This window comes from Hippopotamus amphibius, chromosome 5 (genome assembly GCF_030028045.1).
Source record: "Hippopotamus amphibius kiboko isolate mHipAmp2 chromosome 5, mHipAmp2.hap2, whole genome shotgun sequence".
Classification (NCBI taxonomy): Eukaryota; Metazoa; Chordata; class Mammalia; order Artiodactyla; family Hippopotamidae; genus Hippopotamus; species Hippopotamus amphibius.
Window position 1 is genome coordinate 8,176,387 of NC_080190.1, and position 22,514 is coordinate 8,198,900.

General features: G+C 51.8%; 1 protein-coding gene across 3 annotated transcripts in view; it reads left to right on the forward strand.

Moving 5' to 3' along the window:
* Positions 1-984: 984 nt before the first annotated feature.
* CHST15 (carbohydrate sulfotransferase 15) overlaps positions 985-22,514 on the forward strand; it is a 74,674-nt gene continuing 53,144 nt past the window's right edge. For 2 of the 3 annotated variants that reach the window (XM_057737384.1, XM_057737387.1), the window contains exon 1: positions 985-1,094. The gene's annotated coding sequence lies outside the window, so the exon portion shown is untranslated. Of the gene's footprint in view, positions 1,095-2,105; positions 2,217-22,514 lie in introns of those variants that run through there. The other variant, XM_057737385.1, reaches the window with a different exon arrangement.

Sequence of the window (22,514 nt, forward strand, 5' to 3'; positions counted from 1 at the left end):
GAATTCCCCTCTCATCCCGGCTTCCCATCTGCAGTTATAATCCTCTGATTGTGACCTCTGCATTAGTTGCCACGGATGCTGAGCAGAAGTTTATGACCTCAGGGTGGGTTATAGTTTCGGGGGGTGGGGGTGTGTGAGATGAAGCCTAAAGCAATAAAAATCACATTTTTCCAGAAAGAGACGAAAGAGGGAAAAGGCACCCTGAGGACGCATCCCTCAGTGGTGTGCCAGCACTTGACACGTACGGAGCATTTCCAGCTCCACTCTTGGTTGCTTTGAGGACAAGATGCTGGACTCTGGCCATGGGGACACGGGCAGGCAAAAGGCTATGTGACTGAAGACAAGATTTTTTTTTCCTGTCCCCTGTACCTGTTTCCTGAGAGGCTGGGCTTGAGTCGAGTCTTCCAGAATTCAAAGTGTCTTCTCTTTAACTGATGCTATATCTTCAGTCACGAACCCGAGCCCGGCAGTGGACCACTGGTGCCGCTTCCTTGACCTCGGGCAGCCCAGGTGGTTTCCTGGAGCAGCCGCCCCCGGGGCCACTGCGGCCGGGCTCGGGGTCCCTCTGAGCCTTCCCTCACCGTGGAAGCAAACAGGCTGGGCCGAAGAGCCCGGGAGAGCCTTCTCGGGATGCAAAAATGCAACAGAGAGCGCAGAACCCACCAGCGCCGTGGCCTTGAATATCAATGTATGGGCTGGCTCCAGACCGCCAAGTTCGTTAAAAATGTCTCTTGGCAGGGTGTCGTTGGCAGACTTTAGAGGTTTCGGTTTGCTTTCTATTTGGAATCTCCGCATCGCGCAAACCGTGTTTACTTGGAAGGGGAGGGGGCGGGAACCAAACCCACCGCTCGGCGCACACGCCTTGATCTCACATTCCAGACTCGAGCTGATGTGTGTCAGCGCGACATGGGGAGGGGGGAGGGTTCTCTTCGGATGTTTCATTCGCCATCCACACGTCACTCCCAAACTTTTCCTCCCTGCGCTCGGGGAGTCAGGTTGACGCGCCCTGGATGCGGGGCTCGAGGCGCGGGGCTGGGCGCGCTCCCGCGGAGCCGGAGCCGCAGAGGCTCCCGGGCTGGACTCGGGCTTCTCAGGTACAAGTTGGGTGCCAGGCGCGGCGGGGGGGCGGGGGGGGCGGCGACGAGCGGCGGGTGGGTGTCTGGCTCCGGCGCCCCTCCGCGTTCCGGCCGGGCAGCGCCGGGGGCGGCCCCGGCTGAGCGTAGGGAGTCCGAGCCGGCGGAGGCTGCGCGCAGCCTCACTCCCCGCGGCGCACCCGGCGCGGTGGCGGCGGCGGCGACGACGGCCCAGGCAGACAATGAACTTGCGAGCGCGCGGAGCCGAGGCAGGTTTGGGCCCCGCGACCCTCGGCCCAGTCTCCCCGAGCCAACCGGGGCCCCCGGCGGAGGGCGTCCCCTCGCCGCCGGTCCTGGCCGCGCTCTGGGCGCCCCGCGCGCCGGGGACCCCGCGGGAAGGGCTGCCCGGCGGCGGCGCCGGGGCTCGCACGCCCCGCCTCCCTGGCTCGGGAGAATGCGGTCGGAGCTCGGGGACGGGGGACTCGGAGGCGGGGTGGTGGCGCTGCGGGCAGCCGGAGGCCGGCGGGGGGCGCACGCCACGGGGCACGCACGGGCCGGCTGTCCAGGGGAACGGCCCCAGGAGTCGGAATCGGGGCGGCGCGCTTCAGACAGAGGACCGACGGACCGACGGATCGACGGATCGGTGCTTTCTCCTTAGGAGCGCGCGTGGGGTGGGGGTGGGGGTGGGGGTGGGGATTCCCCAGCCATGCGCTCCGCTCCTCGGCGCACTTCGGGGAAGTTTCCAGGCGCGGCCCGGGGCAGGTAGGTGTGCATCCGCCACTCTCTCCCGGACTCCGGTTCGGAGCCGCCTCCCTGCCCCAGCTCCAGTCCCGCGGCCGCACCCGACGGGGAGGCATGGGGGGGGGGGGATGCCAGGCGCCGAAGCCTGCGGGACCGGGTTCCGGGAGGGGGACCGCGGGGGCGGGCCTGGGAGGAGACGGGGGCGCGGCGAGGCCGGGAGCCGCCTGAACTTTTGCTCCCCGCCCCCTCCTTCTTCCTCACCACCCTCCGCCCCCTGCCCCCTCCCAGCGCCCGGCCGCAGCTCCGGAGGCGGCGAGACTCGGGAGTAGCCGGCGCTTCCCGGCGGCGGTGGCGGCGGCGGCGTCCCCGGCCGGCCTGGGCGCGGCGAGCCGAGCGCTGCAGGTCTGAGCCGAGTAGCGCGGCGGGGGCTGCGGGGCGACGAAGCTGCGGGAGGCCGGGGCGGCGACGGCCCCTGCGCGGGGGCGACGCTGCCGATCGTGATGGAGCGCGAGTCTGTTGGGTTGTGTGTGCGGGTGGAGAGGACTCGGCGGCCGTGGGCGGATGGCGGGCGGCTCGTGGCGCACTTGGCCCCCTTGGAGCCCCCTAGGATCGCGGGATGGAGGCGCCCGGGAGAAGGGAACCGTCGCCTTTGGGGGAATGAATGAAGAGCCGTGGAAGCGCCTTCCGACTCCTCCGGGCGAACGGATTGGCCGGCGCGCGCGCGCGTGTGTGCGTGTGTGTTTAGGATTCGGAGTCGCCAGGGTCCTGGGCGCGGCTGCTTGACCGCCCCGTCGCGGTCCTGGTGCCCACGTTGCCCGTCCGCCCTACGCCGGGGGTTGGCCCGCGGGGCTGGAGCGGCGGGTGTAGACAGAAGGCTGAGGCTCGAGTGCCGGCTGTTGGCAGCTGGAGGTCCGCGCATCGAGTAGGGAGGTTCGAGAAGGAGGAGGCAAAGGCTGGGGCTGAGATCCGCTCCTCCGGCCCCATTTTCCCGTTCCCTGAGGCCCTTCACTGCACTCACGTGGGGTGAGTTGACGGCACGGAGTTCTGGGGAATGAAGTTGTATATCCAGGAAGCCCCAGGACGCCCCGCGAAGGGATGTGTCGCACTGTTCAGTGAGGCTGAGCCTAGAGGTTCGCAGGGCCCCAGCCCGTCATCAGCTGCGGTTCCCAAGAGGGCAGCCCGCCGGTGTTGGAGCAGAAAGGCAGCCCCCATGTGCACCCCCTGAGGCGCCCAGGTGGAAACTGAAACCTGGAGGTGCGCCCCAAGTTCCTCTGGAATCTCCCGCACCATTTTCCATGCCAGCTTTCCTATCCACCCCCCCCCACCCCGCCATGTTACCAAATCAGGATCCCTCCCTTCAAGAACTTGACACATTAATTTGACCAACTGTATGCTGAATCAGGATGCTTTGATGTACAAATCATATATGATTTTTTTAAAGATAGTATGGGAGTAAAAGTGCCTTTTAATTAGATAGCTTTTAATCAAATACATTTTTCTCTCTAATACTCCTGAAAGATTGGCAGGAAAATGTTCTTCTTGTCTCTTGCTGAATGGGGAAACTGAATCAGCAAGGTGAAGCAGCTGGCCACGGTCTCTCTCTCAGTGCATAGGTACACAGGGGAGCCAAAAGTGGAGCTGCAGGGCTCTTCTTCCCTCCCAGGTCCAGCTCCTGGGGAGAACCATCTCTAGGGCCCCCTGAAGGAAATTCAACAATGTTTTTGTGCTTTTTCTCTCTGGGCATTGCATGACTGCATTGAGCAGGGTGAGTTTATCCAGGATATTGTGTGTGTGTGTGTTGCAGGGTGGGGTGGGGGTGGTGATGGAGAGACAGATTAGTCCATAGTGGATCTGACAAGTGCCTTGCTTTTCTTTGTTGATTAGATGGCCAGGGATCTCGGCACTGTCACTGTGGCTGCCGTGAGGCCTCTGTTTCCCCACCTTTCTTCTCTGTTACCGCCGCCCCTGGCCAGGAGAGGTGAGGTGTTTGTTTTCTAGTGGCCTGAAGGAGAAAAGATTAATCCTTGCATCTGGAAGAGTCAGTGTTTGCAAGAAAATTTGGGAGAGGTTGGGAAGTGGATGCTGCTTATTTGGTGTCTGGAGAAAGAGCAGAAAAGTAACTCCGAGTTAGCCATCTGGGCCACAGGAGCCCCAGGCTCTCAAAACCTGCACTAGCAGAAGCTTTAGGTTAGGGCTGGGTTGTGATTAGATTGTGGTTGTCCAAGGCCACCTAGGACCTGGCTGGAGGTTGCCGGGCTATCTTCCCTTAGTATTTGCTGTGCGCATGGCTAGCGTCTGCATCCAGGCTACTCCAGGGGATGGGGAGAAGGGAAGACTCTGGGGCTGCCCTGGCCAGGTGAGCACTTGCCCTACCTAAAGAGGGCAGCTTTGACTCAGCCAGTAGGGGAAAAAAATCAACCTGACAGGTCCTGTTAATTTTTAAGAGAATCCTCAAGCCTGGACATTTAAGTGTGGGCTCAAATTCTATGAGTAGAGCAAGGTTGGGGGTGAGTGCTCTTCCAAGAGGTCTGCACCTTGACATCTGGTCCTGTGTTTGTATATCAGGAAGGGTGTCCCACTGTTAGAAAGATGTGAGACATGATAGGACATGGGGATCACCCCTCCCCCCCACACCCCCTTGCCCCACCAAGGCTGAGGGACTAAGAACTGATGGGTGCCCAATGTGCCTGTGGCCGTGTGTCCGGCTCCTTCACGTGTTGTGTGTCATGGGTCCATTCAATAGCTAGTTGATGAATTCTTGCCATGTGGAAAGAGACACTCTGCATTAAACTTTTCGTATAATTTCATTATCAAATAGTACACATGATACAGTGATAAGACAGAGTCCCAGCCCTCGTAGGAGGGGAGCAGACAAAAATGCCTGTACTCAATGGACAGGTGAACAGTGAGCCAGAAAGGACAACAAGGCAATGAAAAATGCCAGTGAGGAGCGGGTTGTAGGGGAGGAGTCTCTTTTTCCTGATATGGAAATTGAGGCTCGGAGCAGTGGGTCTGAAGTCACACAGCCTAGAAGTGGAAATTTGGTCCAGGTCTCTGATTCTCCAGCTCCTGGGCTGGCTCTTTCATCCCATCCTGCTGCACTGGAGCCTCTTGGAAACTCCCAGAGGAATGGACATTCGCTGTGGTGGGCAGTTCTTGTTTCCCGTCCCCAGGGCTCAGGAGGTCCAGGATTGCAGAGGTGCCATTTGGAACCCGTTTATATTAGAGAGGTGTTTCCATAATCTAAAAGCGGAAACTCTTTTGAAACGTAGCTGGCCTGGAATGTCATTGTGTGAGTAATCCATCACTGGGCATCTCTTCAGCGGCACATGATTTACAAGTGACGCTTTCAGCCACTGGTGAGAACGGTGCATCCACCTGAAAGTTGAGATGCTCAGGGGATGTTAACTGACTTCCGCCGCAACTGTGTTGCTTTGCTGTGAATCCAGAGACTTTGCTGTGAATCCCGAGTCTTCTCATTTAGCTGATGTTGCACTGGGAGACCGTTTTGACTTGCGCAGGGTGTTTCTTTCTTGTTCTCAAGTGCTGGGGTCTGATTTCCTTCCTGAGATGTTCCTCCTTTAAAATGAAGCACTGGGACGAGAAGGTTTATGTGTAGACCTGTGTCTTCACAGCATGAAATGAAGCATAGAGGTGACAGTTATCTAGTGAGTGTATCCAGTCTCCATATCTAGGAAGAAAAGTAAAGGTTTTGTGTTGATTTGGGCCAATACAGAATATTGTTTTTTTAAGTACAGGGGTTGGGGAGGAAGACATTTGGTAATAACAGCTGTCATTTGCTGGGCCCCTACTAGTTCCCAGCTGACTCTGTGCCAGCCAGGTCAGACAGGTGTCTCCCTTCGTCTGAATCAGAGGGTGGGAGGCTGTTGGAAATCACAGGGACTAAGCTTTCAGTCATCTGGATGTGCACGAGGAAGGAGCACGGAATGGCAGTGGAGGAAGGAGGGAAATGGGGCTGGGGATGGAGAAAACCAGTTGTGGCTCTAGAAGGGGAGGGCGGGAGTGAATCAGCAAGTGGTAAGGGGTGGGGGAGGTGGCAGAGAAAAGCAGGTTCTCAGGCTCTGCTTATTTTGAAAGAGACACGGAGGAAACGAAAGCAGCCTCTTTCATCATCAGCCGCAGCTCCATGCAGCATTTATGCCTTCCTCCAGGTGCAGGCCCAGGGCCAGGTGCGTGGGGGCTGAGAGGCAGCACTCAGAGTAATGGGCGTCGCAGAACTTGCACAAGTCAGAGTTACACAGTGCTGCCCAGGGTGTGGCAGGAGCCTGGGTTAGTGACTCTGAGATTGGGGTAGTCTGGGGCGCTTCACCCCTGGCCTGAGACCTGGGGTCCTATACATGACTTAATGCCTGCCAGGTGCTTGGAGTGGTACCTGGTATACAGTAAGTGCTTAATAAACATTGGCTCTTTTGGTAGAGCTTGTAACCAGGGATGGGGAACATCTCTGATCTCCCTGAAGTTGCAGGTACAGTTTTTTATGTAGATGTGCATATTTCTTGGTTGGGGTTGGGGGGGACTTCTAGCATATTCTACCTCAGAGGGCTTCTCTGATACCCCATAAGGGCCAGGAACCCCAGGACACCTTGGGTCCTGGTCAGGCTGGTTGCTTCACCTCTCTGGGCTGTTTCTTCATCTGTGCAGAGAGGGGTCTGGGTCCACAGCCGCCCTCTGGGATGCTTCCAGTAGATGCTGTCGATAGGCTGTAGGTCTGTTGGGCTGTGCTCTTGTGTGATGCTCCTGTGTGATGCACTTAAGCCCAGGGCAGACCAGGAAATGTGCTGGGGTGGCTGGCTTTTGAATGTTGCATCTTGAATGTAACATGAGCTTCAGAGAGTCCTGAGCAAGTGGGTGGGGGTCTTTTTTGCCAGGGCAGGCTGTCCCTGACACCTTTGTTACATTTCTAGAGTTTGTCCTGGTCCAGGCCTTACAGGGTCTCTGAAGAAAGGGAGGCTGGCAGATCCTCAAAAGCAGAGAGTGTCATTATAATGGAAACCTGGACACTTTCCAGAATTGTGGTTGTGATAAAAGGCTAGTCACCCAGGTGCCTGGAAAATACCCCAACACAGGCAAATAATTAGATTACAGGGCAGGCGCAATTATTTTTTCCTATGGTATGCAGGAACCTGGTGGTGTCACGTCTTCTCTTGAAATGGAATACATGCTTGCTGGCCCTTTTTCTCCCTGTGATTGAAAACATAGTGGTATGGCCTCTGAGGGGGAAAGGGCTTGAGAGGTGGCAGTCCTATCCCTCTCAGGGCAGCCCTGGATCTTTGTGGAAGTTCTCTCCTGCTCTCCTGTGCCCTTGTAGGGAACCGCCCCAAGGACTGGGGCCTGTGGCACATTTGCTGTGAGGCTGGAAGATGCATTTCAGAGTCTGAGAGGTCTGTGATGGTGTGTTACTGTCTCACCCCTTGTTGAACGGGGTCTGGACAGCTCTGTCTGTCCTTCATGACACATGGTAACTGACTCAGGCTGAATGAAGTAAGTTCAGCTAGCACCTTCATTTTCCAATCAGCCAAATGTTTGGTGCCCACCATGTGGATGTTCTTTTAGCCTGGGGGTTGAATCCCTTATAGACCCTTCAGGTGGTGGGGTGAGCTGGGGCACCACGTTGGCCTGGGTTTGAGTTCCTCCTGTGTTACTTTGTCCCATTATCATGACCCTGGGCAAGTGGTTTAATCTCCTTGTGCCTCGGTTTCCTTATCTGGAAAGTGGAGTTAATAATCTCTACCTTGTCCTTGTAGTGTAGTTTGAGTACCAGTTGTACAAGTTAGGGTTCAAGGGAGCTCCCCAAATTGAACCTCTCTTTTCTGGCCAAGTTCTGAACCTACTGAGAGAGAGGGGAGGAGAAAGATGGGTGAAGATAAAAATACAGTGTTTGTTCTCAACTGAAGTAGGCATAGGAGAATGTGATTGAACCGGTGGGCATGTGGGCATCGCAATTCTGAAGTGAGAAGCAGGCAGTTAGGCCCACTGACCTTCCTTGAGTCACAGGCCAAGCGGGAAAGCCGCAGCCTCTCCCTGGGGGCAGCCCCCTCCCTCCACGGGGCAGCCAGCCGGGGGCAGTGCCTACTCTGTGCGGGAAAAGGCGAAGCCAGGCTACCTGTGTCCAGGTCCTCCTTGCACACTCCTGGGATGGTGTGGACAGACACCACCAGGTGTAGACACAGATGGTGGTTCACAGGTGGTGGTACACAGGGGGCGCTCTCTCCACGAGGAAGAAAACATCAGGAGTGGGCAAGAACAGCCCCCCGATCCTCCCACCCCACCTCCCCACACAGCAGATAATAAGGACTGAGCCTAGGGCCTGACCCATGGTGGGGTGGGGGGCTGGCACGTGGCACCTGTTAGGTATAAAGTTGATGAGGACATTGAGGGGGACACTGCGGTTAGGAAGTGAGCCAGTCAACTGTGAGTTGTTACCTGCAGACATGGCAGTGCTTAGCCAGATTGAGATAATGATTAGTCTTTGTAACAGGTGTAATTTACAAGGAGGGGCGGAGCCACTGGCTGACTGACAGCCTGGTAGCCTGAGCCAGAGAGCCTTTTCTGCCTCCTCTTGGTTCTCCCTCCTGGTTCCCCCTTGTGGCCTGAACCTTCATATCCCCTGCCCTCCTCCCATCACCTCCTTCTGGAAACTTTGCCAGTAATTCTTACCATCTAGCCCCCTCCTCCCATCCAGGTGTTACCGTCCTCCTTCAGTAGGGCAGTTCTGCTCTATTGAACTTGACCTTGACGCCATCCTCCTTTATACCATGTTCTTTCTAGTTTTCCTGGGTGTGGTCCACTCACCCCGGCCCAGTGAGCTTCTCAAGGGTGAGGAGGCTGTCGGGGCCCCCACTGAGTCACTAGAGACTGTCATTTGTTGAATTGATGTTTCAAAAGCCAGCTTGTCCTGGAGAAAGGGCTGTGGTGGATTTCACGTGGGCTTCTGGGTGTGCACCCAGAAGACAGAAAAGTACCCCCAGTTTGGTAGCATGGTGCAGGAGACTTCATACTTGTCACTAAATTTCTGAAGCAGTCAAGAATGAAATGTACTAACCTTGGATTTCCTGATACTAGATTTTGGGGCTGTTAAAAGGTAGTAACCACAGTTTTGTTTTTTTTTATTATAAATTTATTATTTCTTTTCCTACTAAACTGTATACTGTATTTTTTTTTCACTTTCACATGAGCTGTTACTTTATTTTTTTAACTTACAATAAACTGCATATATTTAGAGTGTACCAAATTGTACACTCTAAATATTTATTTATTTATTTATTTTATATATTTATTGGCTGCGTTGGGTCTTCATTGCTGCACACGGGCTTTCTCTAGTTGTGGTGAGCAGGGGCTACTCTTTATTGTGGTGCACAGGCTCCTCATTGTAGTGGCTTCTCTTGTTGCAGAGCATGGGCCCTAGGTGTGTGGGCTTCAGTAGTTGCGGCACATGGGCTCAATAGTTGTGGCTCACAGGCTCTAGAGGACAGGCTCAATAGTTGTGTCACACGGGCTTAATTGCTCCGTGGCATGTGGGATCTTCCCAGGGCAGGGCTCAAACCCATGTCCCCTGCATTGGCAGGTGGGTTCTTAACCACTGTGCCACCTAGGAAGTCCCTGTAACCACAGTTTTTTGTGTCTTGAGAGTTTTGGGAACAAATGTTGTGGAAATTTGGTTGGTATCTCAGGAATAGAAGCAGGAGCTATTTACTCAGACAAGAAATGTGGGGGCTGTTAGTGTTTCTTATAGCCGGTATAAATAGCTTGTCTTGAAGTTCCACGCTCCTTTGTTTGGAATGTAAATATTTGCATTAAAAATATAAAGCATGTCCTAGCGTGTATTTATAGGGACCATAATTTCCAAACCAAAAATCAGACTGTTGGTTTACAGAGGATTATTGCCTCTGATTTGTGAACCTGTTTATATAAAGAGACTTCCAAATGTCCACACACAGAACCGTATTTGCTTGGTGCACGTAAGGGTTCTCCAGGATTACAAGAAAGCGGGGTTGCCCCAGGGAATTGGGCCAAGTAGTTGGGTTTCCCGACAGACACTTATGATCACGCCGTCTGTTAAGTTGCAGCCACCCTGGGCAGGGTGAGGTTTTGGCCCAGGTCCTGTGGGACTGGCTGGCTTCTCTGTCCTCAGTTTCCTGGACATCCAGGTGGGGGCTGGTGTCACATAACCAGACACCTGATTTCAGAATTGCCATTGCTTTAGGAAGATGTGGGGAAGAATGTGGGGGTTAGTGTTCTTTCCATGGTTTCGGTTCTGGTTCAAGGTTGAAGTCTGAAGGCCTCTGTAGGATGTCATCCTCTATCAGATTCTTGGGGCAGTTTAGCTTTTTAATTTTCCATGAAGAACAGCACAGGTTTGCCAGACATTTGCTGGAGGCAGGGTATCACCACTTATTTGGTCTCTGCCCTCTTCTGGAATGCGAGATTGGGGGCTGCAGTCAGGCTGGGCCAGAGCCTCTGCTTCTGGCATATTTTGTGTGTGTGTGTGTCTGTATGTGTGTGTGTTGGGTTGCCCTTGATGGAAAGCTTCTCTCCTGAGTCTCAGCAAATGAAGAGTGGGGGTCATCTGGTCTGTTGGAGGGGGCCAGCCTGGTCCATAAACCAGTCCCGAATCCAGGCTCATCCCCCACCTGGAAACCTCCCTGTCATCATAGGGGAAGGACAAATGAGTGGGGACCCAGGGCAGTCTTGGCAGGGCCGGGGTGCCCAGCTCTGGTTGGCTGGTATCAGGACCTCCTTTGTTTGGCATTCCAGCCAGCCCAGGGCCCTTCTCGCTGGTGGGGCCAGCTCCTCTTCTGCGCACTATTGCCTTAGGACCGGGACTCAGTTGAGGTAGCAGGAATCCTCTGTCTTACAAAGGGCATGGTGTCCTGGCTATAGGAGTTTCAAGCATCTCTCTGCTTGGGGTCCCAGGATGCTGAGCCCCATCCAGGGGAGGAAGTAAAGCAGGGCAGTGGTCTGAGGGGAGGGGTGTGGAGAGCTGAATTGTAGCCCCCACGCTGCCCCACGTACCATCCAGCGTTACGCACTAAACTTCCATGGTTGCCTGTTACTTTGACCCATCAGTATTTCTTGTCTGAAAGAAACAAGAAATGGTGAGTCCTCAGAAATGGTGAGTCCTTAGGGAGGACCATCTTCTTGTGTACCTGAATGTTCTTGAACTATGGGAAGCTCACCGTTACCTTTTCTGTGGTCATCTGTGGCCTGACCCACAATGACATGACCTTCCCTTATTCTGTCACAATTCTTGATAAAAAGATAATAGTTCCAGGAAGGCCCCATCCAACCCCACATCAGGCCAGTCATCCAGGCACACTGTTTTGAAAGTCAGAGGAAATAGCTGCTTTTAGGACATGTTGAAATTGCCTAAGAAAGTTATCAGTCGCACAAAATGAGAGGATGAAAGGACGCGCCGATGAGTGAGAGTGGAATCAGCCTGACATCTGTGTCGCCCTAACTTTGAAAAGCTATTTATACCAGCTCTGTAGCAGTTTCTGTGAGAAATTAGATATGGAAAGATGTACAAAAGGGAAGAGTGATCTTAGCAAATGTGGCCTTTTTATAGGAAGTAGCTTCCAGGCCAAAAAAAAAAAAAAAAAAATCCTTTGCCCATGGGTCGACAGTTGAAATTCTGCGGGCCTTTTGCATTGTTCACAATTTGGCTCAGAGAATAAAAATGATGTATTAAAAAGTGGATGAAACCTCAGTTGCCATTTAGATGGTAGAAAACAAATTTGCCTTTTGGCTGTTAAAACTGAAACAAATCAATAGAAAAATGCAGGCCTGCCCACTTTTGAGTCAGCAGTTTCTTTTCTCTCTCTTTCTCCCTTCCTTCCTTCCTTCCTTCCTTCCTTCCTTCCTTCCTTCCTTCCTTCCTTCCTTCCTTCCTTTCTTCCTTCCTTTCTTTCTTCTTTTTTAATGTACTTTTGGACCAGTTATGGAGCTGCAGGACTGTTTAGGGAGATTGTGTGTGTGTGTATTTATGTGTGTATATATTTATTTTACAGAGTTCTCATCTGATTTATTTTTAAAAATCGTGCAACAGGCTTTTTTGCCCATTCAACCTATCCTTTGTATAAAACAGCGTTAATGAGGTGTAATTCACTTAACACAGAATTCACCCTTGTAAAGTATACAGTTCAGTAGTTTTTAGTATGTTCACAGACATGTGCAACCAGAACCATACTTAATTGTAGAACACTTCATTATATCAGAAAGAAACCATGTACCTCCCCATTCACCCCCAACCTCCAGACCTGAGCAACCAGGAATCTACTTTCTGTCTCTGTTCATTTCTCTAATCTGGACTTCAGATGAGTGGAATCATAGAATATGTGTTTTTTTTGTGCCTGGTTTCTTTCATTTAACGTAATGTTTCATGGTTCATCCGTATGGTAGCTTAAATCAGTACTTCATTCCTTTTTATGACCTAATAATATTCCATTGCATGAATAGACCACATTTTATTTTTCCATTCATCTGTTGATAGACATTTGGGTGGTCACCACCTTTTGGGTCTTAGGAATAATGCTCCTATAAACATTCATTTATGAGTTTTTGTGTGGACACGTTTCCATTTCTAGAATTAAAATTTATGACATTTTTATTTGCTTTTAATAATGATTCATTTATTTTTTATATGCTTTTTCCCTGGCCCTAGAGAAGGCTTGATTCTCGGATGAGGTTCTGATCCCCCTGAATTGTCTGAATTTTAGAGCTTGGAAAAGGCTTCAGGGAAATATAGTCCAGCCCCATTTTGTAGATGGGGAAACTGAGGCCCAGTGAGGCCACACAGAGTCAGGACTGAATCGGGGTTTTTAGAGTCAGTCCAGTTACCCTGAATGTTTTCCCTGAGCACTTAGTAAAACTACAGGTCACCCTCTTGATTGGCGGGGGACAATAAATGCAGGCTTGTTGGGTGGACAGACAGTGACTGCCTGGCGCGAGCCCACTGCCCTAACCCCGCTTTGACCTGCAAAGGCCCCAGAACGACTCATCCTCCACCAGCTGCCAAACGAGAACTGCAGCTCGTGGCTCGTGGCGCCAGCGCCTCCCAAATTCTTCCCCTGCAGCAACGGAGGCCAGCGCTTATCCGGGGAGTAATTAAATTAGGAACCAATTCAGAGAATGAAATTTTATCTGATCTGGCCGAGCCCATAAGCAAGGGGCTGTGATTGTGATTCCGGGGTGCATTATGAAGTTGTCTTTTAAAGAGTTAGGCTGGGCCACAGCACGGAAGGAAACGTGTGGGGCCAGCAGGCAGCTCTCCCGGGCGGGCGTGTGCCGGGGCTGGGGGTGCATCCCAGGGTGTTGAGCTGAGTCCCCAGACTCGCTTTCGTTTTGTGATGCTTAGGCAAATTCACCTGTTAAGATCCTCCTGGATACATTTCATGCTGTTATCGCTGACACCAGATGCCCCTCTACAACTGTAATCAGAAGGAAGCTTTGCAGGAAGCTTGTTGGCTCTGACTCCAGGGTGCCGCATCGGAACCCCTGTGGGGCTTTTTGACAGAAATACACACACTCCAGTCCTACGTGAGTTCTTCAGGGGTGGGCCCAGGACACCTGTGTGTGTATGTTCTTGTGTTTGCATGTGTGCTCCTGTTCGTACGTGGGTGGGTGTGTTAAGCTCTTTAGTTAAGACGGAACGTAGCAGTGGTTATAATTGTTCTTCTGAGGAGGATTTCCAGTTCTTCCATAGGAAAGATGCGGGGACAGATAACTCTGCAGAGATCTCAGGAGCAAGCCTCTTTTGTCCTCTGTTCTAGACTGTGAGCCTCTTTGGGTTTCTTGATCAGATTCCCTGAATGTAATTAACATACGTGTTTCATCACGGCAGCATCTGTGGGATTTTAGCTCTGGTTTCCTTCTCTGCATGAATGGCCGCAGCCCTCATCTCCACAGTGGCCCAGCCAGAGGCCCAGGGGTCTCCTTTGGCCCTTAGCTGGTCAGTGCAGGAATTATCTCCTTTCTGTCTCTGCCACTAGGAGATTATCTGTCCCTTTAGGGTAGGAGGTGTGTCTTACTCAAGGTTTTATCCTCAGGACCCAGTCCATGGGAAAGAATGATCAGATGGATGGACAAATGGGTGAAAGGAGGAAAGGCAGGGATACACTGATTAATTGAAAACCTTGACCCACCGTGCAGAAACGGCAAGGGTCTCACCGGTCGTCTAGGTTGTTGTCGTATCCTGCTCACCCTGCTTTTGACAGCTGGAGAAGCTGAGACCTGCAGGGCTGAAGTGACTTGCCCCCGATCCTTCAGCTTTGTTGATGAAGACCACTGGGAGCCTGACCCTTCGTCTTCAACTCTTCTGACTCAGGCTCTGCACCCCCTTTATGAGTCACCCTCCAGGGACTTCCCTGGTGGCTCAGGGAATCAGACTCTATGCTCTCGATGAAGGGGCCCCAGGTTTGATCCCTGATCAGAGAACTAGATCCCACATGCATGCCATAACTAAGGAGCCCATGAGTTGCAACTAAGGAGCCTGCCTGCCACAACTAAGACCTGGTGCAACCAAATAAATAAATAAATAAATAAATAAATAAAGAAGAGTCACCCTCCAGTGATGGAGGACCTATTGTGTACCCACTGCTGTCCTAGGAGCTGGGAACCCAGCCGTAACTAGAGAGACAGGGTCCCTGCACTCACAGAGTGTATATTCTCATACACTATGTGAACAAAAGTTCGTAAATATCAGAACAGACAGTAATAAGTGCTATGTGAATGGGAGTGACTGGGTGATTGGAGGAGGCCTTTCCAAAGAGGTGACATCTAAGCTGATTTTGAATGACAAGAAGGCACCACTGCTGCAGCTTGGGAAGAGCATCCCAGGCAGAGGGAACAGCCAGTGCCAAGATCCCAGGAGGGGATCAGTGGATGGGATGGGATCAGATAGGCTCGGGAGAGCCAGTCAGAGAGAGGACTTGGTTTATAGCACGCCTGGGGTGACGCCCATTCTTTTCTGTTCTACATCCCCCAGATTTTCCTTTATGGCTCTGCTTTCTCATTGTCTCATCTCTGGGTGAAGAACCCTTGTCCTATGCTGGCTGGCCTGCAGCTGCTGCAGTTTCAAAAAGCAGCGCTAGTGAGAAGCAAGGAAAACCCCCATCCTCCTCATCTTCTCACGTAGGGTTTGGCCTGTGAGCAGAAGTTATTTTTATATAAGCATGTGCTCGACGGGGGAAGTCTTGGGTGAGCAGCTGAAACCACACTCATAAAAACAAGACTGAAATAGTGTGTGAAATCCCAAAGGTGAGCATGTGGCTGTCCCCTTGAATTCAGGGACAGCTCCAGGCAGCCTGGTTCGGGGAGAGGGGACCCTTTGGAGGGGGACCAGGGCAGAGCAGACTCCTGTGCCTGTGTGGCCCCTGCCTTGAGCATTACTTTCTTTCCCTGGCCTTGACCAAGCCCCATCCCTCCCTCAGGACTTGACTTCCTCCTCTGTCCTCTCACGGCTACCCCCAGACGTTTTGCTGTGTTGAAGACTTTCCGAGAGCCTCCTTAATCTTTTGGCGTTCCTAGATTCTGTCTCATAATTTTATTTTCGCTTTTTATTTGGAAATAACTTTAGACTCACAAGAAGTTACAAAAATAGTACAGAGTTCCTGTGTACTCTTCACCCAGCTTCCCACAATGATAACGTCTTACGTAACCATAGAACATTATCAAAACCAGGAAATTGACATGGGTACAATACTGTCACTGAGCTCCAGACCTTATTCTACTGCCATGTAATTTCATTAAACCTAGGACTCCACAGCACTTTGGAAGCATTTTAGAATTTCATGAACTTCAGTGTTGTCATTTGTCTTTTGGATTGTTTTTGGATCGCTTCCAGTTGGCCATCAGTTAAAATTAGCTTTGATCAGATCAACAAATTCTGGAGGACTCACGATTTATGCTTTTCATGTCTCCATGTGCCCAGCTGGTGCTTTGTAGCTGCCTCATCCCTGGGGTGTGCACGCAGATAGCCTTCTTCCCTAGATCCGGGAGATTCTCAGAGATAAGGAACCTATAATAACAGAGAACAGTTTGGTGAAATAGAACACAGGACAGGGAATTGAGAAACGAGTTCTGATAATAGTGACCCACATATGGGTACTTAGTATGTGCCGGACTTTATTCCATTTACTCCCAGCAACTTTTGAAACAGACACAATTAACACTCCTATTTTACAGATGTGAAAACTGAGGCTAGAGAGGGTCGCCCTGCCCAAGTTTTGATAGCTTATGAATGATAGCGTTGAGACTCAAACCCAGGCAGTCTGACTTCAGAGGTTGCTGGCTCCTACCTTGCAGGGCCGCCCTCATTTTTTCAGGCCGTTACACCTCTGGTCCCAGTTCTCACTCACTGCTGTGTGTCCTGGGGCTGCTTACTTGATTTCTCTGAGCCTTTTTCCTCACTTGCTACATGAGGGGCTTGGCTGAGACGATGTCATATCCCTTCTATCTTTGAGTGCAGTTGGTTTCACTGGTGAAAACAGTTATATCAGTAGAGGAAGAAACACTCCAAAGAGCTGAGTGAAATTTCTACTTTGTCCCTTGTAGGTACTTTTAAGGTCGGGATGGTTTCTGCTGCCTAATTTGAGGTTTGATGGGAACCTCAATTTCAACTGAATTATGCTCTGGTGTATTTTAATTAAGCCATCTACAAACTGATTTCTTTAAAGATGCAAAATCCCCATGCAGCGTGCTGTGTCTGAACCTTCTACGTGAAGCTCTGGGTCAGAGTGATGCTTGTAATAACCAGAAGGTGTTGTATGAAGCTGCTCCCGGCCAGCCTCATGGGCAGCATTAATTGTGAGATGCCACTGGAACGAGATGAGAGGGCGTTATCAGCAGATACATAATTGATTTTGCATCCTCCGCAAAGGAAGGTTAAAATTAAGCTCCTTGGTAAATGGTATTTAAACCTCGCTGTCTGGGGACGAGTGGTAAAAACTAACAGAGCAGGGCACTTGTGGAAGGGCTTAATTTTTTTTTAAGATGGAGGAATGAGTTCATCCCTCAATGAAGGTAAAGATGTTCCCATTTAAAGGGGCTGGAGGAGCGTAAGCTTCAGGTCATAAATTTCACAGGAGGGGCCTCCGCTTGAGAGCCTGTGAGATGGCTAGACTCTGGGATGGCTTTGTAATCACATTAGCTTGATAAATTAAAGGTCCCCATATTTTTAAAATCATCAGGCATTAGAGAAGATACTGTTATAGATCAGAGTTATGGTAAACAGGCTCATGGAAACTGCTTTTGCTGACTTCACTCCTGGTATAGTGTGGACGATTCTGATTCTGCAATGACCCTGGAAAGCTCTCTACTTAAACCAATGATGGGATTAAACCCAGGGCATGATGCCGTTTTCTAAGTATTCACTTGTACTTTAGCTGTTACATGTACCAGGAATAGGAGAAGCTCTCTGGTTGTGATTTCTCTCTCCATTTAATCCTGATTGTGTTACTCTTTTGGTATCTCCAGAACTGGCTCTATAATCTGTAGGCCTTGGTACAACATGGAAACGCAAGCCCCTTATGAAAAAATTATTAAGAACTTCAGAATGGGGGCAGCAGAGCATTAAACCAAGTGCAGGGCCCTTTGGGGGGCCAGGCCCTGTGTGACTGCATGGGTGCTGGCCCTGGGCATCCATAGCGTGCTCATCCTAGACCACCTTGACCTGTAGCAACTAGTGTGAACAGTAGATTGTAAGCATCGGGAGGGCAGGGATGTGGCCGTGTCACCTTGGTGTGCTCTGCAGGCCCTGGCAGAGTGCCTGACCACTGTACGTGCTCAGGAGAGATTCGCTGAGCTGAATCGGTTCATGGAGGGATTGTCCTGGTCTGCTGGTGGGATCTCGTATGGCTTTCTCAGGTTCCATGCATCAGGAATCTGGAAAAATCCACCTTTGGGCTCTTCAGAATGGACAGGCACAAGGACCAAAATTCCTACTGTCTGACAGCTCAGCTTGGAGAAGAATACAAACCCTTCTAGATTTTGTGTGTGTGCCCATGTGTATGTGTGTATATAAAGCCCATGATTTTTCACTGCAAAATATACAAGGGTGGTAAAATCCAGCAGCTCGCAATGGTTAATGTGTGTTTCTGTCTGCAGCCCCCTGCCTCGGTCCCTAGAGGGCCAGCCCCATCCTATCTTGGCTTTCATCTCTGGTGTCCACTGCTTGGGCTCTGCCCTCCCTGATAAGTGGAAGGCCCCTGGAGAGCATCCAGGATCTCAGGGCCACTGTAGGTTACCCTCCTCCTTTCCCAACCCTGCAAAGTCGGGGGTGGGAGGGGGCGGATAGCGCATCTTGGCGAGGAAACAGACTCCAGCACCCGAAGCATCCCTTCTCTGGAGCAAGCGGCTGCAGGGCTTAGAGGGCCGGGTTCTTCTTTGTGTTAAGTCTTTGTTCTCTCCAGCGTGTTGAGCTGGGACTTGTACAGGCTCTGTGGGTGCCTGTTTCCTCTTAGAAGCCGATGGAGAAGCGGAAAGTAGCATCCAGGGCTGCCTGCCAAAGAGAGGGGAGGTTCCAGCGGAGGAGAGCTGGGACTTGCAGGTTTTAAATTGGAACTGGGGATCTTGAATGAGGATTAAAATTATTTTTTATTGGGGGAGGAGCCTGGGGGTTGCACTGTTCAGAATCCCTAAGGAAAGCTCTTCAGAGCCGCATCTCGGGGGAGTTACTGTGGACCGCCACTGGAGTCCCCCCTTTTGTTCTCAGTTTGTACAGAGGTCACTGGGGGTGTGAGCTCAAAGGGAGCCGGGACGCTGTGCTCTCCTTTCATTGTCACAAGCTGATGGGTCTGAATGGGGCTGTGATGCTCAAAGAGAGAAAGAAACTGGCTTTTATAAACCTCCTGGCTGGGGAGAGAGAACTCGTCAGGAATCTGGGTGGTTCTGGAGTCCACGGCTGCCCTTGCTGAGCCCGAGACTGGCTGGTACCTGGGTGTCTGGAATCAGATCCTCCCTTTCAAGGCTGCGCTCAGCCAGTACTTAACTTACTCAGGAAATGAAGTTATAGCACCTTGGTGTGCACACAAAAGCTTTTTTTTTTTTTTAATTTTCTCTGTGAAGACATCCATAATCATTGTTTTTATTTTGAAAAGAAAAATAATAGGGGAAAAAAGCCCACAATATTTGTATTACCTGGTGCAGGAGTCTTAGATAAGTTAAATAATATGCTGGGTTTAAAGCTAATGGGGAAAAAATCTTGATGCATAAACCGAGAGAGAGAGAGAGGGAAACATGAAAAGATGAATGAGCAAACAACCTCTCCCCTCCACAAAACCTCACCAGCACCGAAGCAGCTGGGATCTCGTCTGTGGTGTCTGCCCGCTGTGTCCCATGCCTCGCCCAGCCGCACTGAATGAAACCTGTTAATGAATGAATGAATCAGGTTCTGGGTCCCTGGTCCGGCCTGTGAGTGGGCCTTCTTAGACAATAGCCTCAAATGGAAGGAAACTGTAAAGATGTAAGAAAATAATACTATCATGTTTGAGACGTTGTGGTCAGTGCTTAACCTAAGTCAGTCGTCCTCCAGCCCTGAGAGGTAGATGACATGGTCCTTGTTTATAGAGGGGCAGCTAAAGCACAGAGAGGTTTGGTAACTTGCCCAGGGTCAACCAGCTGGCTGTGGCTGGGCTGAGATTTGATTCTAGGACTTGCCCCATGGCTGCACGCTACTCTTTCCACAGGAGATGTCAGGGAGAGGGAGAAATAAGACAGATGGACAGCCAGGTGTTGGGAATGCCGTGGTGTCCCCACTCTGAGCCTTAACCCACAGAGGGACACAGACGAGGAAGTGAACACTGGCTGCTGGGGAGCCCGTGGTGGCTAAGACATGCCCGGTCCCTGCCCTCATGGAGCTTGGGTTCTAGTGGGTGGACGAGGTACAAACACTGAGTCAGATGGTTAGTTTCAACAGTGATGAGTGCTGGGGGGAGATGTGGGGGGCCGGGGGGATGTGTGAGCATACCTGGGGGTGCATTGAGCCAGCTTGGCCTGGGGTGCAGGGAGGGGTCGCAGAGTTCCAGGGAATGATGGAGGAAGCTGGGAGGAGCGTGGGGCACCAAGGAAGCTCTGAGCCCAGAGGGCAGGGAGGGAGGGTCCTGAGAGACCTCCTGGAGGGCAGAGTCTGTGATGTCGGGTGAGCACAGGGTTGGTCGAGGTGAGCTCACGGCACACGCCTCCCAGGGAGGTGGCAGGACCTGGGGTTTGCTCTCTCTAAGGTTCGGCGTGTGGGGATGTCCCTGGCAGTCTAGTGGTTAGGGCTCCGAGCTTCCACTGTAGGCAGCCTGGGTTTGATCCCTGGTCAGAGAACTAAGATCCCGCAGCTGCACAATGTGGCCAAAAAAAAAAAAGTTCAGAATGTGATGGGCTTCTGCTTCCTGGGCACTGGGTTGATAAACACAGCCGGCCAACTCTCTCTCCCCAGGATCAAAGAACGAGATCCCTTCCCTGGGGGCCTGACAGGAAAGCTTGGTTTGCTGTTGATCTCGCAACTTCTGCCATGACAAGTCTTCTATGAAAAGTGGCTGAAAGAATACGTGAGAGACAGCCCTTTTACACCCCTGCTTTCGACATCACACCTGCCCAGTGTGTGCCCGGCCTGCGGGTGGCTGAGCTGGCCACATGACATGGCCTAGGAGGACTGGGGCTTGTGGCCTCCTTGCCAAGTCCACCCCAGATGGAGCCCTTAAAGACCCTGGAAACCCTTTGAACTTGGGAACTGGAGGTCGTTAGCCTCGGGACTGTGAGCTGGGTTGTAAAATCAGCCCTGAGTGGCTATGAGCGGAGGTGACTTTGGTTTGGTGCCTCTGAAAGGAAACGGTCTTCAATCTGTCTGGAGAACATTGTCCTTCGTGGTCAAGGCCAGAGGGCTGGACGCATGGGCGCTTTCATGCCCGCGTCAAATGGCCCGCATGCCCTTTGCTTCTCTTTTGGTTTCTTATGGGGCAGAAACCTACCACCACCCGTTCTAATTTTTTTTTTTCTAATGAACTTTTCTTTCCCCGTGGTGTACAACAGACCTAATTAGAGAGCACCTATCAGATGCTTATAGATCAATTGATTTGCATAAACAGAACTCACCTGTGCAGCGAGCACCTTGGTCAAGTGTATAAACAGCACTCCAGAAGCCCCCAGTTCCTTTCTGCTACCTGACCACCCCCCAGCCCCCAGTCCCTGATCTCCATGGCCTCTGCTGGTTTCAGCTGTTCTTGGTACTTTATATGAACGGAACTATGTGGAATGTTTTCTTGTGTGTCTCGTTTTTTGCACTCAATACTACGTTTGTGAGATTCTTCCCTGGTATTGCTTGCAGCTTGAGTTTGGCCTTACAGCTGGGGCTCTGAGCATCCCGATTCTAGCATGTGCCTTTGACCAGCGCTGGGATGCGTTTCTGTTGGGCACATACCTAGGGGTAGAATTGCTGGTCTTTGGGAATCAGCATACTCCGTATCAGTAGACATGGCTAGTTTTCCAAGCTATTGTACCAAATGCAGTTCCCACCAGCAGTGTATGAGTCTCCTGAAAGATGAAATAAGAGCCTGGGAAAAAACATCAGTACAGACCTCTTCTCTTTACCAAGCCCTCCCTCCACCATGGTCTGTCGTTTGCTCTGACAGCACCCTGGGTGACATCAGTATTGTTGTTGCAGGAAAAAAAGTGGGGCCACGTGGCCAGAGACGAACGGGTGATGGGGGTACGGCGGGAACTTGGATTTGCGGGAATGCCCATCTTGGGGTGACTTCTTCACGATTACTGTAGCCCACATTTAATGTGACCTAATGTGTAAATCTTGGTTGATCTGGGCCCAGGGAAACAGGAAATGTCAAAGTCAAGACCGAGAGAGAGAAATCTGTGCCCCTTGGAGGGGAGGATGGTGTCTGGCTAGGCAGGGACAAGCTGGTGGGCTGGGGAGGAGGACCTCAGGCTGGCCTCTGTGCTCAGGTGTCCCTTGGTGGGAGCTTGTGGTGGGACACTGATCTTGGTGTATTAGTCCTCTGCTCTGCCCTGCCTGTTCAAAGTCAGTGACTCAAATTTCTACAACCTGAAACCATAAACTCGTTGAGTCCTGTGGTCCTGTTGGTCTCTGGGGAGATACCTGACTTCCGCCCCCTCTTTAGCCTTCCGCAGGCCACAGGCCCTGCACTCTGCTTTTTGGGTTTCTCCTTCCATCACAGCTTGGGGTGGGGGCATCCTTCAACTTGCCAGAGACCTGGGGCTCCCCCGCCCACCCCCCCGAGGACCAGCCCTCATTACTCTTGCAGGGTCACACCCTCCACACCACAGATGGTGGCCGAAGACTGCAGGGAGGAACTTGAACTTCATGAGACTCTTGTGTTTCCTGGCTGTATTTATGGTCTGTGTGGCCTGGATTTGTGCTAGAGCTACACTTGCAGAATTCAGTTGAACCCAGTTGTCCCTGTATTTAGGAGTACTATGGGATGTGGGAAACCAAGTGAGATGTTGGTTTGGGGAGTTGGCACCTTTGCCCCGTGGAGCCCAGATTTCAGACTCACTGCCTCCAGGGGAGAGGCCTGTGGGGGCGTGATGCTGAGCTGGATGTCTGTGCAGGGACAAGGGACATCATCTCATCTCTGAGAGGCAGAGTCCCGACCCTGACTGGCCGTGTCCCACTCACGTCTGCCTGCGGCTTAGCCCAGAGAGGGACACATTCAGACCTGTTCA